Source organism: Herpailurus yagouaroundi, unplaced genomic scaffold (assembly GCF_014898765.1).
Source record: "Herpailurus yagouaroundi ecotype Mexico unplaced genomic scaffold, PumYag 159, whole genome shotgun sequence".
NCBI classification, from domain to species: domain Eukaryota; kingdom Metazoa; phylum Chordata; class Mammalia; order Carnivora; family Felidae; genus Herpailurus; species Herpailurus yagouaroundi.
In genome coordinates, this window is record NW_024412400.1 from 16,463,608 (window position 1) to 16,482,813 (window position 19,206).

General features: G+C 40.8%; 1 long non-coding RNA gene across 3 annotated transcripts in view; it reads right to left on the reverse strand.

Annotated features, from left to right (window-relative positions):
* LOC121033577 (uncharacterized) overlaps window positions 1-19,206 on the reverse strand; it is a 262,598-nt gene that overhangs the window by 155,726 nt on the left and 87,666 nt on the right. For all 3 annotated transcript variants that reach the window (XR_005792005.1, XR_005792003.1, XR_005792004.1), the window contains one exon: window positions 16,013-16,070. This is a non-coding gene — a long non-coding RNA (uncharacterized LOC121033577). The remainder of the gene's footprint in view (window positions 1-16,012; window positions 16,071-19,206) is intronic.

Genomic DNA, 19,206 nt, shown 5'->3' on the forward strand with positions numbered 1-19,206 from the left:
GTTGGGGAAATAAGGAGATGTCAAAAGAAACAAACTCCCAGTTATAAGAGATCTAAGTTCTGGGGATGTAATGTACAGCATGGTGACTCTAGTTAACAATACTGTATGATACACTTGAAAGTTGCTCAGACAGTAGATCTTAAATATTTTCAACACGCGTACACACAAGGTAATTAATTATGTGAGGTAACAGAGGTGTTAACTATCCTGCTGTGGTAAACATGTTTGCAACAGATTTGTGTATCAAATCATCATGGGTACATTTTAAACTTACACAATGTTATAAGTCAATTATATATCAATAAAGTTAGAAAACAAATCTTAAAAAAACAGAGGTGCCTGGGTAACTCAGTTAAGTGTCCAACTCTTGTTCTCAGCTCAGGTCTTGACCTCGTGGCCATGACTTCAAGCCCCATATTGGGCTCTGCACTGGCTGTGAAGCTTACTTAAAAGAAAAAAAGAAAAAGAAATTTCCAACCTCTTCCAAAGTGGCTGCCCTATTACACCTTCCATCCGTGATGTATAAGGATTCCAAAATCTCTATTTTCCTTGCAAGTATTTTTTATTGTCTATCCTTAATGAAAGCCATTCTAGTGGGAATAAAGTGGTATCTCATCACATCTTAATTCACGTCTTCCTAGTGACTGACTAATGATGTAGAGCATCTTTTCACATGCTTGTTGGCTATTTGTATATATTCTCTGATGAAGTGCCTATTATATATCTCCTGCCCATTTTTTTAAATTGGGTTGTCTGTCTTACAATGAGCTCCAAAAGCTCTTTATTTTATTCTGGACTTAAGTCCTTTATCAGATATGTAATTCAAAAAATATTTTCCCTGGGCCTGTGTCTTGTCTTTCCATTTTTAAAATGATGTCTCTTGAAGCACAAAATTTTAAAACTTTAATGAAGTTCAATTTATCACTTTTTTCTTTCATGGATATTCCTTTTTATTTAAGAAAGAAGTTCCTCTCTAGAAATTTCTGCCCAGATACCAATGACCAAAACCATATTATGTAACTGATCTTAGGGGTAAGGGAGTTTGACTCTAACAAAATTTGCCCTCAACAAAATTAGGTTCTGTTATAAAAGGGACAAAAAAAGACAGAAAGGCTATTTGTAAAGCAATTAGCATTGTCATCATTTTTTAAGCAAGATTATCTGATTCTACTTTAGAAAGTCTATTGGTTTTTCTATCGCCAAAATAATGCTTCATAACAACACGCAGAAAACCCCTGTAGCATACACAATGAATGTTTATTGCCCACATGTCGAGAGTCAGCTGAGCTTTGGGTGAGTGGCTTTGCTAATCTTGGCTGGTTCTCTCTCTCTCTCTCTCTCTCTCTCTCTCTCTCTCTCTCTCTCACACACACACACACACACACACACACACACACACACACACACACATGCCTAGGCATGGGCTAGCTGTTGATTGATCTAGACTGGTTTCAGTAGGCTGTGTATGATAATGTTGCTCTACTCCATGTGTCCCTCATCCTCCAGCAGGCTAGCTGAGCCACACTTTCCTGGCAATGGCAGAGTGCAAGAAGGCAAGGTCAACAAGACCTCTTGAGGCTAAGGCTAGGGAATGACATTCTTCCACTTCCCCCACATCCCATCGTCCACTCCGAGTCATAAAGCTAGCCCAGATTTAAGAAATCAAGAAACAAATTAATTCCTCTCTTTGGGGAGGAGAATTGCAATCTCACGTCAAATATGTGTACCCAGGGAGGGATCTGGGGCCTTGAAAGCAGACAATCTAACATACAAAACAGCATTGTCAGACTAGGGAAGTGGGGTGAGGGAATGAGCTAGGCTTGAGTAAAAACAAGTGAGGCAATTTCAGTAATCAGGTGAGAAAATGGCAGCCCGAGCTAAGGGGAGCCTATGAGTAGGAAGAGAAACAGACCAACTCCAGAGATATCTAGGAGCTAGTGAAGAAGACTTGGGTTGATTAAATCACAGGGAGAGGAGTACAGGAGGGGGGCAAGGAGCAGTCAAGTACTCTACATAATTTTTCTTCTTTCTGCTTTTCAGTGAAGGTCTAAGTCATCAGATATTTTTGTTATCAAAGAGACTAGAGAGAGAAAAAAGCATTATATATGGAACAGTATGACATACATTTGAATTTTACTTATTGCCAAAACTGGCCCATTTTTATTTTAGCTTCAGTTTGATTTTATACTGATCTCTTGGGAGTGTTGCAAGGTGCAATAACTTCTGACACGTGTCTATCACTAAGATCTAGTTTAATGAAGCATTTTATTCTAAATGATACACTGTGGGCGAGGTGAGAAGAGAAATGTTTTCCCAGAGCCATACGGATATGGCTTTTGGTTGATTAGCCCTGAAAATTGTCCAAAATAAATTAGTACTTAATGTAAGCCAGAATGCCAGATGCCAGCTTTAATGGGGAGTCACAAAGTAGCATGACAACAGTAACACAAAAAGAGCTGAAGGGGCCTGTGAATCAAATGTTGCATTTGCTGATACAAGTTTTGTGCATTGTCAGGGCTACAGACACCTGCTTTACTGAGTGAAAATTTCCAAGGCTTATTATCATGGAATATGGTACTCCGTGGGGTTCGTTCAGCCTTCAAATGCAGAAGTTCTAGCTTGAAAACCAAAGCTGGAAGCACATATTTTGCTGGGTCTTGATGACTGCACTCTCCAGTGGACATTTCAAGTTTCATTCTAAAAGAAAAGTCCAGGTGTGCCTAGGTGGCTCAGTTAAGCATCTGACTTAGGCTCAGGTCATGATCTCATGATTCGTGAGTTTAAACCCTGCATCAGGCTCTGTGCTGACAGCTCAGAGCCTACAGTCTGCTTCAGATTCTGTGTCTCCCTCTCTCTGCCCCTCCCTAGCTTGTGCTCTGTCTCTCTCTCAAAAATAAATATTTAAAAAATTAATAAATAAATGAAAGAAAAGGACAGGTTCCCATACCCTTAAGCAAAGTCCCACTAAATTTCAAGAACAAGATAGTAGGAGAGACAGAATGTCATGGTAAACTTGTGTGGGAGACACAATCAACACATTGGAGGATGTGCTGGTCTAGGGTACCTGGAAGGAAATGAAGAGAAGGGTAAGATTCTCTCTCCAGAGACACCCCACACCCTTTATTTTTGTCCCCCAAAAATAAAGAAGCAGAAGCTGGAGTGTGAATATTTTACCAATCCCCATGACAAGGTCTCTAGTGGACACTACCATTTGCTTACTCACTCGCCTTTTTTTATACTGAGCTGTTATCACTTAGCTAAAATATCACTAACATCACGGCTGGTGAGTTCTATTGTGTGAAACGAAAACACAGAGAGACTTCCTGAACTGAGGTAAGGACAATAGCAAGTCTTCGCTGAGATCTCTATAGCAGGCATGTTGCATGTTTATCTTATTTATTCCTCTGAACAACCCCCAAATGTAAGCATTTGCTATCATTATTTAAATGATAAAGAGAATTACATTTGAGAATGGTCAAGAAGTATGTATCCAAGCTCATGCATCTAGAAAATTTGTTCAACCAGGATTTGATCTTCTTCTATTCTGTTCCCAAACCCCTTGGCCTTAACCATGCCTACATTAGAGTCTAAAAGGGAAGATAAAACATGGATGAAAGCAATCAGGGTAGATATAATGATCCTTAGAATGGTTTCTACATGCCCAACATTTTTCTAAACACTTTGCATGTTTTAATTCACTTAGTCCCTATAGTGATGTCATTATGTAGGTACTAGTATTGCCTCCATTTTTACGAATAGGAAAACTGAGGCACAGAGACATTTACTAAAAGTCATACAATCAATAAATGACAATGCTGGGACTTGAGCACAGGGAGACTGGGGCTCAAAGAAACCATGCTGTCAACACCTTGCTATGCTGTCACTCTCAAAGGAAAAACACAGATTCAAAGCAACAGGAGGGAGTAATTTCTTGAAGCTATAAAGTAGACTAGTATGTGGGAGAAAATAACTTAAGTTTTGGGGGAAGATGAAAGTCTAAACTCGTTTTTGGAAAAGAGGTGCACATGTGGTAGGAGGGTGAGGTTCAAGTGGAATGTGGAATACATTCTACTTACATTTCTCTCCAGCACCCTGCCTTTATTCTCTATCTTTGGCATTATTTCCTACATAGCAGTTTGTGGTCTATAATTATGTATTTCCTTACTTCCTTATAAAAAGACCGTAAGGGCAGAGACCAGATTCTTTCCATCACTGCATACCCGGTGCCAGGCACTCAATCATCACCAGTGAACCGGATAAAGGAGAAGGAAGGAAATTGGAAAAGCTAGGGAATGTGTAAAGGGTTGATAAATTCTGTAGGAATTCAAGAAACCTGTCCAGGATTGGTCAAGGAGGGCTTCGTGTGGTCAGTGGAATCTGAGCCAAGCAACAATTTTTAAATATAGTATATTACTGGGGCGCCTGGGTGGCGCAGTCGGTTAAGCGTCCGACTTCAGCCAGGTCACCATCTCGCGGTCCGGGAGTTCGAGCCCCGCGTCGGGCTCTGGGCTGATGGCTCAGAGCCTGGAGCCTGTTTCCGATTCTGTGTCTCCCTCGCTCTCTGCCTCTCCCCCGTTCATGCTCTGTCTCTCTCTGTCCCAAAAATAAATAAACGTTTGAAAAAAAATTTTTTTCAAAAGAAATAAATAAAGAAATAAAGAAATAAATATAGTATATTACAATGTTTCTAAAATTTACATGTTTTTCATGTGAAATGAGTGACACTGAAATTAGAACCCACATTTAGTCAAGGGTATACTTTAGCTTAATTGGCATCCTTTATTCTACCTTAAATAATAAATTAAAATGATAGTCCATTTTATAATTGATGACATCTTAGATCAATGAAATAAAGTATTGATGTAAAAATGGCTTGTCTGACACCTATAGACAATGCCTGTTAGGAAACAAATGGGGAAGACAAAAGCAAACTATGGAGTGTCCTGGAATCCAGTCTTATTGTAGGCTTGATATGAAAAATAATAGGAAGCCATGGTGACTTTCTGGGCAGAGGAGTAACTTCACTGAAACAGTGTTTAGGAAAGAAGTGACTGGACTCCGCATAAAGAAAACCCTGAAGATGGAAGAAAATGGCACCAGTGAAGGCAGCCTAGCAGTGAGGAGATACAGAGACATGTCCCAAAGTCAAGAGTGTTCCAAAGTCCACTGTGTAACTAATGCTTTGAGCTGACATGCATCATTTGCCTTTCCAGTTTGGGTTTCTTCATTAGTAAGACAAAGGGGTAACACAGAACAGTTTACAGGGCTCTGTGAGTTCTAAACCTTGATGTGTACTCCAGGTATGAAACAGTAGGACAGACAGCAACATAAACCATGAATACTTCGGGACCAGTATTTTGAAGGAAGAACAGTGTGTGCAGAAATGTCGAGTTTGGAGGAAGGATGGAATAGAATCCAACACAGTGTGGCTAAAGATAAGGTCAACGATGCAGAAGCGCAGAAGTGGACAAGGCTGAGCAGAGCCTTTTGGAAGCCACGTTGGAAGGTTTGGACTTTATTCCAGGAACAACAGGAAGCCATTGAATAAGCAAGCAGAACTATCATAACCAAATATACACTTAAGGTGGTCATTTTGTCTGATTTGCTGTGGGAGAATGTGGTAGGGGTAAGCCCAGAAGGAGCCGACCTACTCTGAAGAACCAGTTGGAAAAAAAAAAAAAAAAAAAAAAAAAAAAATGGAAGAGGCTAACATTAGAGTGATATACCATAGGGAGAAAGGGAACTAGACAGGATTCAAGACACTTAGAGACAGAACTAGCAGGATTTACTAAGAGATTTAATTTTGAGAGAGAGAAATAAAATAATAATTTTAACAGTGGCTGTTATTAGTTTTGTAGGGCTGCCACAAGAAAATCACTACAACTGGGTAGCTAAAATGAGAGATAATTGTTTTCTCGTGGTTCTGGAGGTTAGAGGTCCAAGATCAAGGTGTCAGCAGGTTTGGGTTCCTCTGACGCCTCTCTCCTGGACTTTCAGATGATTGCCTTCTCACTATGTCCTCACATGGTCATTCCTCTGTGTGTGGGCATTCCTAGTGTCTCTGTGGCCCAATCTCTTTTTATAATGACACCAGTCAGATTAAATTGGGACCCACCAAACACCTTCATTTTATTTTAGTTATATCCTTTTTTCTTAATTTTTTTAAATGTTTATTTATTTTTGAGAGGGAGACGGAGTGCAAGCAAGGGAGGGGGAGAGAGAGAGGGGGGCAGAATCCAAAGCAGCTCCAGGCTCTGAGCTGTCGGCACAGAGCCTGACACGGGGCTTGAACCCCAAGCCATGAGATCATGACTTGAGCCGAAGTCGGATGCTCAACCAACTGAGCCACCCAGGCACCTCTTAATTATATCTTTAAAGGCCCTATTTCCAAAAAACAGTCATATTTTGAGGTTTGGGGTGGGGGTAGGCTTCAACATATTAACTTGGGGGACACACAATTTAGCCCACAATGTAGTAATAAGAATAGTAATAGCTAATACCTAGAGGACCTACTAATTCCATTGTCTCCCTTTTCACAATTCTGGACTATCTTCCTTTCTTCTTCCACCCTCTCCACCCTCAGCTATCCATCTGTTAGCCACCTGCTCTCCTACTTATTTCCTGGGGCTCTGAATCCCCCACGATCATATTGGACACCAAATCACACCTCAGTGGCCCCCCTCCCTAGCTTTCCAGCCATTCATTAAGCATTTTAGCTCCCATTACCATCATGTGATCTCACCCAACCCCCACCCAGTCAACGGAAACAAAGAAATAACTACCACACTTCCACCTCCTCAACAGACATCATGCCCTCAGTACTCAAGAACTCAGCACATATCCGTAGTCTACAACTGAGATCACTGTGACTCTGCCTGTGTAGCGGTCAATACATGTCAGAAATTAATCCCGTCCCCAGGTTAGGTTCTCCAGGAAGCACACTGTGAGACAGAATTTAATGTGCAGGATGTGTTAAGGAGTTCTCTTGGGATTGACACCCACAGAGATAGAGAAAGCAAACAGGAGTGGGCTGAGGCAAAAATCAAGTTGGTCCAGAGCACAGGCCTGGACAACCTCAGTCAACCCTGTGGGGAGCTCTGGAGGCAAATTAGAATCGTCCCAAGTTGGGTTTAAATGGCCAGGCTTTTATATCCCCACTTCAGTCAAACATTGCATACAGGCTACCATGGAAGGATGTGACCTCGGCAAGGTGGCTTTTGGCACTGAAGGTAATTACTGAATGGGTAGATGGTGGAAGGTTGTCCACTGACGGCACTCCCAGAAGCTGGGCAAGTCCTTCCCTGAAGGAGAATCTGGGTGGCACAGATGGCCCCCACAAAGCCCCAGCAAGCAGCCCTGAGCCAATGACTGACCAGGGTTGGAGAATAAGTACCCCAGTGTCCTCATTTCTTGGGGTTGGGACTGGGGGAGGGAAGAGATCTCTAAAGCACATTCTGCCCTCTCCCAGAATTTCCCAATTTAATTGAGCCTCAGTTGCCCAAAGTGATAACCTGCTTGATCTCACACCATTTACTGGATTTCTTCCCTTCCCCATCTCAGTTCCCCACTCTTTACCTGTGCCTCCTAGATACACTATGTGAATTTAAATCCTCATCTCAGTGCTGTTTTGGGGATAACCCAACCAAAAATATCTCCAAAAAGTTTCTTTATTCATAGTCTCTATGTTAAAAATAGACATTTTTTTTTTTAAAGGAATGGCCTATATCCCTAGGCTAAATTGCTTCCCTTTCATTGCAATTTACACCTTTTTTTTTTCCCAATTGAACCAGTTATTTTAAGTAGGCATGAGTGACCTTGGCATATGCTAATGCCTGTAAGGTGCAGACTGTTTGCAGAAAGTGCTGATTTCTCCAGCATGATGTTTATTGTTTATCAGAAGGCCCACGCGTTCGACAAGAAAACATCCTTAGCACTTCTCTGTGACTTAATCAAAAGCTGGTCGCTGAAGTACATTCCTCAGTCATAAACCTAGCAGACAATAAAATCAATCTTCTCTGAATGGTTATGTCTGGCACATGCTTATAACAACTTGTTGGCTGCTCGAGTCCCCACATCTGTATTCAGCAGCAGCTGTCCAGGGAAATGGTCTCCATATACCTCAGGAATACCTGCTGTTGGCCTATCTGCATCGACAGATAGAACCAGAGAATTGCTCTTCCTGGCAAGGGATGACAGATGGGCTGACGACCTCCAGAGGGTTTGGTTGCTACACCAGGACTGGCAGTTCCAGGTGGTAGATGACTACACAAACACTTCTAACCATGAACAGCTTTCCTTTATGTGGGAAGGTTCTCTTAGTTGACAGATACATGTGGTAAGGGGAACGTTTGTTTTTGGTCTTCTTTACTTCCTTTTAACCTGTGGCCCTTAACCGTTTGGATCCATTTGAGTTGTAAGAAAGAAAAGAGAAAAAAAATCGAAAATCTTTGGCTTTTAAGTTGAAAAGCCATAGTCCACCTGTCACAGGAGGTGTTCAAAGAATACATGCAAAGAGAATTTGTTGCCACCCATCAAAGAAATTTTTATTGTCCTGAGACAATGACTTGAGTGCAGGGAGTTTATTCACAAGGTGGTTCTAGGAAGCGGTTCCAGGAAGCACACGTAAGATACGAGACAGGGGCGCCTGGGTGGCTCAGTTAGTCAAGCGTCCAACTTCAGCTCAGGTCATGAGCTCACAGTTTGTGAGTTCGAGCCCCATGTTGGGCTCTGTGCTGACAGCTCAGAGCCTGGAGCCTGCTTCGGATTCTGTGTCTCCTCTTCTGTCTGCCCGGCTCATGCTCTGTCTCTCTCTGTCTCTCAATAATGAATAAATGTTAAAAAAATTTTTTTAAAAAGATGTGAGACAGAGAAAGGAAGAAAGTAAATAAATGGCGCGTTGATGAGCTGGTTTGCAATGTGGGCAGCTGGTGCTAAAATGTATTAGGGACCCTCTGAGAAACTGTGTGAAGCACCCCTCAGAATCTTCCTGAAAGACAAGCAGATTGGGGCATTTAACTCCCAAATCCCTTCACCTGCTGGGCAACAGCTTCCCACAGAGATGTCAATACTGTATAATTCTGGGCTGTACCTGCTCAGCCAAGCATGCTTCCATGATATCACAGAAAGCCCTCAAGCAGAGAAACAGAAAGAGGCAGGTGCGGGCACTTTGAGTGGGAACTGGCAGTATGTTGGAAGTGTTTATAGCTGCAGCTCAGCGCGGGTGAGAGAATGAGAGAATACAGGGCAAGAAATCAACAGTGCCTGCTTTAATATGCTTGAGAGTTGAAGAGAAGGCAGTAAGGGACAGAGGCAGAGGGAAGTAAGGCCATGAGATACCATGCGACGTTCTGAAAAGGGGCTCTGCCCCTTCTGTCCCTCATCCTCCACTGGTCAAATCCAGTATGGGGAAGAATGATTGAACCCTCACAAAACTTTTAAAGTCTAAGGACAATGAGAGCCTGAGTTCAAGTTCCTGGCAAGGCCCTTGAAAGCAAGCAAGGCCCTTGAGTTCCCCCATACCTCTCTAGCTTTAAGAACAACAACACAGAGAAAAATGATGTCAGCAAGGGTAATCTCAGAAAACACAAAAATACAAGAAAGCTAGAAGGGTGCCTGGGTGGCTCAGTCTGTTAAGCATCTGACTTTGGTGCAGGTCATGATCTCACAGTTTGTGGGTTGGAGCCCTGCGTCGGGCTCTGTGTGGAGCCTGTAGCCTGCTTTGGATTCTGTGTCTCCCTCACTCTCTGCCCTTCCCCCACTCACACTCCATGTTTCTCTCTCTCTCAGAAAAAAAAATAAACTTACAAAAAGGAAATATAAAGTCAAGGACAATACAAATATTTCAGCAAAGTCAGGGTGAAGGGTGGCGATGGCTAAGAAGAATGCGGCTGCGACCATTGCAGCAGGTGCCAGCAAAAAACCAGACACCAAAAACATTCCAGATTCCTCCCTCCAAAGCCATGGCACTCTACAAATTCCCCAAACCTTAGATGCTGCCGCAGGGAGGAGGGGGGGAGAGAAAATGTCCAAATTGACGGAGGCTAAATCTAAAATGACTATATGTCTTAGTTTGGGCTTCCGTAAAAGAAGAGCCTGAATTTGAGTGTAGCTGCTTTTTGGGGGAGGCAGAGGAAGGGGATTCCAGAGAACAGGAGTGAGGGACTAGAAGAAAGAAACTGAGAAAGAAGCAAAGCCAACGTAAGGGAGTGTTACTGAGGCAGCCCTTGTGAGCAATAAGAACTCACTTCCTTTGGAACCTCCTGAGAATCATAGAGAATTGTCCACCTGAATGACGGGAAGCTGAGGCATTTATCCATGGACCCCCATCCTCAAATGGTCAAGGGATAGCCTCCGTATTAGTCTGCATCTCCAGTAAAGCAGAAATAGTAGAGTGTGTGTGTGTGTGTGTGTGTGTGTGTGTGTGTGTGTGTGTGGAGAGAGAGAGAGAGAAAGAGATTTATTATAAGGAATTGACTCACATGATTACAGAAGCTGACAAGTCACAAGATCTGCAGGGTGAGTTGGCAAGCTGGGGACCTAGGAGAGCTGATGGTATGGCTCCAGTCTGAAGGGTGGGCTCAAGGCTCAAGAGGAGCCATTGTTTCAGTTTGAGTCTGGAAAATGACAATGTACCAGTCCACAGGCCATTAAGCAGAGAGAGTTCTCTCTCGAGGGACAGTCAGCCTTTGTGTTCTATTCAGGCTTTCAACTGATTGTATGGGGCCCACCCACAGTATCCAGGCAGTCTGCTTTACTCAGTCTACCCATTTAAACATTAATCTCATCCAAAAACTCCCTTAGAGAAACACCCAGAATGATGCTTAATATCTGGGCACCCTGTGGCCCAGTCAAGCTGACACATAAAATTAACCATCACATAGCCTCAGAAGTGTTCATTCTTCTGCACTTCCAAGCTGCATATACACTACAGGCCAAGCTAGCGCCTGCCAACATTCGTGAGTTTGAAGGAACCCACAGGCAAAAAAAAAAAAAAGCAAAGACTCAGCACATAAACCTCAGCCTAGAGGCTGACAGTTGGAAGTAAGTCAAAGCCCATACAGAATTATGCACACAGCCAAGATTTAAATCAGAAGTGAGGCACAGATGATGTGACTGGGGGCATAAGAGCATCTTCTCTATTAGGTTTTTCAGAATTTATTAAGATTATTATTTTTCTTTTATTTATTTATTTTTCTTTTATTTATTTATTATTATTATTCTTTTTCGAATAGGGATTCGAAAAAGAGATTAGATTGAGTCACAGAAAGATTTAGAAAGCTACACTTTCTGCACATCTGCTTTTTGTCGTCTGGGATATTCTTACCCACTTTGCAAGTATTACCTTAACAAGTTAGATTAATCAGATCTTGGCAATCAATGGATTGCTGCCCAATCATCTCATACCTAATGGACCTGTAATTTATTTTTCACATTAATTCATCCATTGAACCTTTACTGAGTATGTAAGCCATCATGCCAGTTGGGACCACAAAAGGCAGACAAGATGAATTTTCTGCTCATTGATAGCCTCCCTACTACTTGCCATCAAAGACAAAAGGTTGACTTGGTGAATACTGGCAGCTGTATAGGATTATAATGTCAGGCCTTATTTGGGCACAGTGTCTCTGAATACAGATTGGGAAGAAAAACAGATATTTACCTAAATAAACACTGGAGGTCACAGAAGTCCACATTTGTCTCAGTTCCACTCAAAGGAAAACTGTTTGACCTCAAACATCCGGGCATGTCTACAGCCAAATTTATAAAGGTAAAAAATTTCTCTTCTGGGCACCTGGGTGGCTCAGTCAGTTAAGTTTCTGACTTCAGCTCAGGTCCTGACCTTATGGTTCACGGGTTTGAGCCCCACATCAGGCTCTGTACTGATAGCTCAGAACCTAGAACCTGCTTCAGATTGTGTGTGTGTGTGTGTGTGTGTGTGTGTGTGTGTGTGTGTGTCTGCCCCTCCCCCATTCATGCTCTGTCTCTGTCTCTCAAAAATAAATTTAAAAAAAATTCTCTTCAAATTATACCACCAGAATTCTGTTTCTTGTTACCACCTGGCAATAAAGGAGTCAAACCAAACATATAATTTCTTTTTCTCACTCACAAATAAGTAGAGGTCTTTCCAAAATGTTCTTCCTGTATTTCCTCCCTTTTTCCCTCTTATTCATTAACTTTTACCTTTCTCTAATTTTTCCTTCTCCCACTCTTTCCCAAAAGTCCAGAGAAGGAGTAGGAAGCCAGCGTGGAAGGAGAGAACAAGAAAAATGATTAATTTTTAAGAAAATTATTTCAGCATTGTTTTCCCCTTTCAAACCCTGAACAAAAATGAACTTCCAACAATACTCCCAGTTTATTCATTTGAACTAAGGAGATGCTTAATTCAAATGTGTGGTCCATATGCCATCAGTGAGGTATAAAGATTTTCCTAAGAGCCCACCAAATGATCAAAACTACAGGTTCTGGGGGCACCTGGGTGGCTCAGTTGGTTAGGCATCTGACTCTTGAATTCTGCTCAGGTCACGATCTCATGATTCGTGAGTCCAAGCCCCGTGTCATGCTCTGAGCTGACAGCGTGGAACCTACTTAAGATTCTCTCTCCACTTCTCTCTGCCCCTCCCTCATTTGCACTATCTCCCTCTCAAAATAAAGAAATACACCTTAAAAAAAAACTACAAGTTGTATGGTTGTTACAGGGGAGTAATGCACTATAGTGTATGTATTCCACAGACTTTATCATCTTTATCATACTCCGGCACTATGTTAGTAACAGAAATAATAATAGCTAGCATTTGTTGACTATGAATGCACCAGGTACTCTCAGAAATGCTTTCTTTTTTTTTTTTTTTTTAATTTTTTTTTTCCAACGTTTATTTATTTTTGGGACAGAGAGAGACAGAGCATGAACGGGCGAGGGGCAGAGAGAGAAGGAGACACAGAATCGGAAACAGGCTCCAGGCTCTGAGCCATCAGCCCAGAGCCCAACGCGGGGCTCGAACTCACGGACCGCGAGATCGTGACCTGGCTGAAGTCGGACGCTTAACCGACTGCGCCACCCAGGCGCCCCTGAAATGCTTTCTTTACACGTACTAACACATGTATTCTTCACACCAAACCTAGGGTTTGGTCATCCCTATTTACAGGCGGGGAAACAGAAGCACACAGAGATACAACACACTACCCAAGATCACATAGTCAGTAACCAGTGGGACCAGTCCAAGCTCAGGCATTCTGGCTAGAACTCTGTACTACCATGCCTTTGCATGAGCTGTAGAGCAGTATTGAAATTTGTCATTTATAAACTAAAATGAGCGGTTTACTAGTGTTTACCGAGGATTCTCATTCAATGTTCTAATTGGCTGGTGGCATAATACCATGCAGCCCAGCAAATCTCCTATCAAGCATAAACATAAGCAGTACTTGATTCTAAATTGCTAAGTCCAATGGTCAATTCTCAGTCCTGACTACACTTGATCTATCAGCAGCGTTTGACACAGGCTCCCTCCTCTTCAATATACTTTCTCTTCTTTTCTCCCAGAGTACCAGTCTCTCTTGAAAGGGGCACACTTGGCCATTGCTTATTTTTTTTTTTCATTTTTTTTAAAAATTTAATTTGGCCATTGTTTCTTGGGTCTCTTTGGCTGGTCCCTCCTTTAATAGACCTGATAGTACTGGAAGGCATCAGAGTACAGCCCTTCATCGTCCCTCCGTATGTGTAACTGCACACGCTTTTTTGGTTAGACAATCCATTCTCACATCTTAAATACCATCTATTTACATGCCAGTAAGTCCCAAATGTTTAAGTCCAGCCCAGCCTTCTCCAAACTCTCATACCAACTGCTACTTCAATGTCTTCACTTGGATATCTAATAAACACCTGAACCTCAATACGACTTAAACAAGTCCTGTTCTTTTCCTCCCAAACTTGATCCTCACTCAGCCTTCTCCATCTTCAAATGATGGCAATTTCATCCTTCTGCTCATCCAAGGAAAATACCTTGGAGTCATGCTTGACTTTTCTCTTGTTTTCACATGCTGCATAAATTCCACGTAGGTTCTACCTCCAAACGTACCCACAACATGACCACATCTCAACATTTCCACTGTTAGCACCGTAGCTTGAGCCACCATCCTCTTTTACCAGGATGACTGTAATAGACTCCTCACTGGAATCCTTGCTTACCTTCTCATCTTCCTACAATCTATTCTCATATATACAGCAGTCTACTAGATTATAAGCTATACCATGTCCCTCTGCACAAAACCCTTCAATAGGTTTCCATCTCACTCGGACATGAAGAATGCCTCCCACCACCCCTACCTTTCTGACATCATCTTTCCCCTTGCTCATCCCACTCCAGCCACACTGGCTGCCTGTTCCTCCACACGCACTCTCCCATCTTAGAGCCTGTACATTGGCTGTGCCCTCTCCCTACGTGTCCTCCTATTCGAAATCCACTTGGCAAATCCCTCACGTGAAGTCTGTTCTTAAGTGTCTCCTTCTCAATGAGTCTTGCTCTTATCTGCCCCTATTCAAAACTGTAACTAATCCCCTACACTTAATACTCTCAATCTCTTTACTTGGCCCTCCATTTTTCTTCTTAGATACTAATTGTCAACTACTGGCAATTTACTTATTTTATTTATTCTTAATTATCTGAATCTCCCACTAGAATGTAAGCACTAAAAGGGCAAGACTCTTTTTCTTTTTTATTCGTAGATATATTCTAAGACCCTTTCCTAGAAAAGCTGGCACATAAGAGGCTCTCAGTAAGTACTTTTGTCTAATTAATCCTCTAGTGTTCAGAACGCTCTCTTTCTTAAAATAGACATGCTGCCTTGAACTGGTCACGGTTTTTCTTTTTTTTTTTTTAATTTTTTTTTCAACGTTTTTTATTTATTTATTTTTGGGACAGAGAGAAACAGAGCATGAACGGGGGAGGGGCAGAGAGAGAGGGAGACACAGAATCGGAAACAGGCTCCAGGCTCCGAGCCATCAGCCCAGAGCCTGACGCGGGGCTCGAACTCACGGACCGCGAGATCGTGACCTGGCTGAAGTCGGACGCTTAACCGACTGCGCCACCCAGGCACCCCTGGTCACGGTTTTTCAATTACTACTCTTGCTTTTTACTTATCACTGGAGTTAGTATAGCTACATAATTATGATTTAACTTGTTTTTATTTGATTAACCTTACATGTCTTGCAAAAAATACATTCAGCAACAGCATTTTTTGACCCATAATCTCTCAATAAGTACACTTTAAGGGCTTTGTATTGAGTGCAAATATGAATTGGCCATACTTTGGGGCTGAAATAGATATATGCAAAATCCACACAATTTTGCTTTTATGGTGGAGGATACTTAATTAGCAATACACTGCCTATGAGTTTGGGTTATTTAAATAACATACTTCAAGGCAAATGTAAAATTACAAGTTATATTCCAGTTTAAAAGGTACTGATATATAATAAAAAATCATATGTGTAGGTTTAAATTCCTCTAATAGATGGCACATGTTACTATAATAGCAAGTAAATCGCTACTTTTTAATTTTTGTTTCTCTCCAATTTGTTATTATAAAGCATTTTTCAACAGAAAAGTGAGTCTAATGATTGGACCTCCATAGTCTGTCCCCAGTCTCTATGAGCCACATTCAAAACTATATGAGATCCACTGATCTTGGGGTCAGTGAATATGTCTGGAGAGTATATGATCAGGTAAGAACTCAGTCTCCAGAATGAGTCACACTTAGATATGAATCCCCAGATCACCAACTATTAGTCATGTAAACTTGGGCAAATTATATAATCTCTCAGCATCTCTACTTCATCTGGAAAATGAAGATAATATTAGTGCTTACTTCATATAGCCATTGAGAGGATTAATTGAGTTAATGCACTTATCTGTGTACTTAGCACAGTATCTGGAACATACTTTGTGTTCAATAAATATTAGTTATTATTAAATTATTATTTTTAACAATATATACACAACAAAATCATTGCACTTACAATGAATCATATCATAGGAGAGGTGGGATTTTATACAGCTACAGAATCCAGGTTATGCCTACAGGGGAAAACATAAACCAAATATTGGTTTCTTAGATTTTATACAGGAAAATTAAGGCACAAGTTCATTTTAACATTTTTTTCCCAAGGTCAAAATTAATTTTGCTTTGGGCTTTGCAAATCCCTCCTTTAATCGTCTAAACATCTGCAATTGAGAAAACTGAGTGTGTAAATTTATTTTCTCCAAAGACCAAAAAAAATTGAAGGCTACCAAATTGTTTGTTAATGCATAATACAAAGACCTAAATGGGGAAAATAAATCTTCAAAGACTTTATCTGCAATCACTTCACTAGCCATGATAGCCTTAAGATACATATTAATTTCCTAAACAAATAGAAATTTCCTACCTTTGGAACCTATAATTTTAAATGGGCTAGGAGAATCAGGGCACAGTATACATATAATATAGACAAGTATTTCAAATTTAATATTTCTTGATTTCATGAGTACATATGTTTAAGAACTAATTTTATGCTAACGCCTTCCATTGATTCATTACAACCAAGTGATGTTAGTGAGAACAACTTTTAGCTGAGGAGACATTAATATATATTGCAGGCAAAGGAAAGCCACAAGTTCTTAGACATTCTTCCCATTAAGAGGTGGCACCTACCTCCCCTCCCTTTGATAATGGGTAGGCTAAGGGGCACCTGGGTGGTTCAGTCGGTGAAGCATCTGACTTCAGCTCAGGTCATGATCTCATACATAGTGAGTTGGAGCCCTGCATTGGGTTCTCCACTCTGCTCTTAGCACAGAGCCCACTTCAGATCCTCTGTCACCCTCTTTGCCCCTCCCCCCCAGTATGTGTGTGCGCTCTCTCTCTCTCTCTCTCTTCCTCTCTCAAAAATAAACACTTAAAAAACAAAAAGAAGCTAGATGGGTTATTGAATAGATGTTTTTCCAAAGAAGACACACAGAAGGCCAACACACACATGGAAGGACGCTCAACATTACTTATCATCAGGGAAATGTGAATCAAAACCAAATGAAATATTACCTCATACCAGTCAGATGACTAGTATCAAAAAGTTAAAAGGAATAACAAGTGTTTGCAAGGATGTGGAGAAAAGGGAACCTTCAAGCGCTTTTAGTGGGAATATAAACTGGTGCAGCCACTTTGGAAAACAGTATGGAGGCTCCTTAAAAAATTAAATATTGAGCTATCATATGATCTAGTAATTCCTACTGGGTATTTACCCAAATAAAATGAAAACATTAATTCAAAAAGTTATATGCACCCTCATGTTTATTGCAGCATTATTTACAATAACCAAGACATGGAAACAATCTTAGGGTCCATCAATAGATGAATGGATAAAGATACGGTATAAATACACAATGGGACATTAATCAACCATTTTAAAAATGAGATATTACCATTTGCAACAATATTAATAGACTTTGGGGGTATTATGCTAAGTGAAATAAGTCAGAGAAAGACAAATACCATATAGTTTCACTTATACGTGGAATCTGAAAATATAAACAAGAAAATAAAATAAGACAAACAAGAAAATAAAAATAGGCTCATAAATACAGAGAACAAACTGGTGATTGCAAGAGAAAAGGGGAGTGGGAAGATGGGGTAAATTGGTGAAGAGCGTTAACAAGTACAAACTTCCAGTTATAAAATAAATAAGTCAGAGAAATAAAAAGTAGAGCATAGGAAATACAGTCAACAATATTGCAATAATTTTCTATGGTTACAGATGGTGACTGTACTTAGCATGGTGAGCATTATGTAATGTCTGGAACTGTCAAATCAATATATTGCATGTCTAAAACTCATATAATGTTGAATGCCAACTATGTTTCAGTTAAAAAATTAAAAATTTCCCACACTACCTACCTCCCCTTCGTACACCACAGTCAACAGTCAACTCTAGGGTTTGAGTTTGACTGCTGCTGAATAATAATTTCAGTACTCTTTATGGATTAATAAATTCTTTAATCTGACTCGTTTTGAAGAATTCTCTTGTGGAACTTGAGAGCAGACAGTATGATGTACAGAAATAATACCAGACAGTTTAACATCCATTTAACTGCAGTGTGGGAAAACTGGAGTGTAGTTATATTGCTTTAGCTACACTAGCATTGGTCAGCCTATTATGTATTTTTGGTGTGTATCTGAAAGGACGTTTGCCACCCTAAATCTAATTGCATTTACTTATCAATAAATGCCGGGGCGCCTGGGTGGCGCAGTCGGTTAAGCGTCCGGCTTCAGCCAGGTCACCATCTCGCGGTCCGTGAGTTCGAGCCCCGCGTCAGGCTCTGGGCTGATGGCTCGGAACCTGGAGCCTGTTTCCGATTCTGTGTCTCCCTCTCTCTCTGCCCCTCCCCCGTTCATGCTCTGTCTCTCTCTGTCCCAAAAATAAATAAAAACGTTGAAAAAAAATTAAAAAAAAAATAAATGCCAATAAATGGGAATTATATTACACTTGACTATTTTCCAAATGAAAGAACAAAATAGAGTATAAAACCTAGCCACCTGTGTAATCCTAGTCACGTGCCTGGAATATATATGTGTCACATTATCTGGCTCATGCTACCTGTTTTTCCATCTAAACGTTTTGATTCATGCTACCTCATTCATTTATTTGACATACTGTAGGCCCACTGGAACTCGCTTCTAGGTGATGACACATGGCACAAATGTTTGTTGGTCTTCTTTATCAACACGAATGCCTTTTAATTACATCAGCATTTGCTACTGGAATACACATTTGTTCAGGAAAACATGTGGCATTCTTGAATAATAATTTCCAAATACCTTTAATACAAAGAAAAAGACTTAAAGCTTATTTCCCTTTCTTATGCACACCGGAATAAAAATGATGTGCATGTTTTAGGGATAGATTACTTAACTGTCCATTGGTCTATTTACGTGTAAGAATGTTTTTTAAAGCACACATCTTGGTTTTTTTTTTTTTTAATATTTATTTATTTAAGTCATCTCTATACCCAATGTGGGCTTTGAACTCATGACCCCAAGATCAGGAGTCACACACTCTTCCGACTAGCCAGGAGCCCCAGCCCCAACAAGCCCCATATCTTGTTTTAAACGATAAGCAAACTTAAGGCATTAATAAAATTTAAGAGTAATAAAATAAAATTCACACACAAAAAGAAAAGA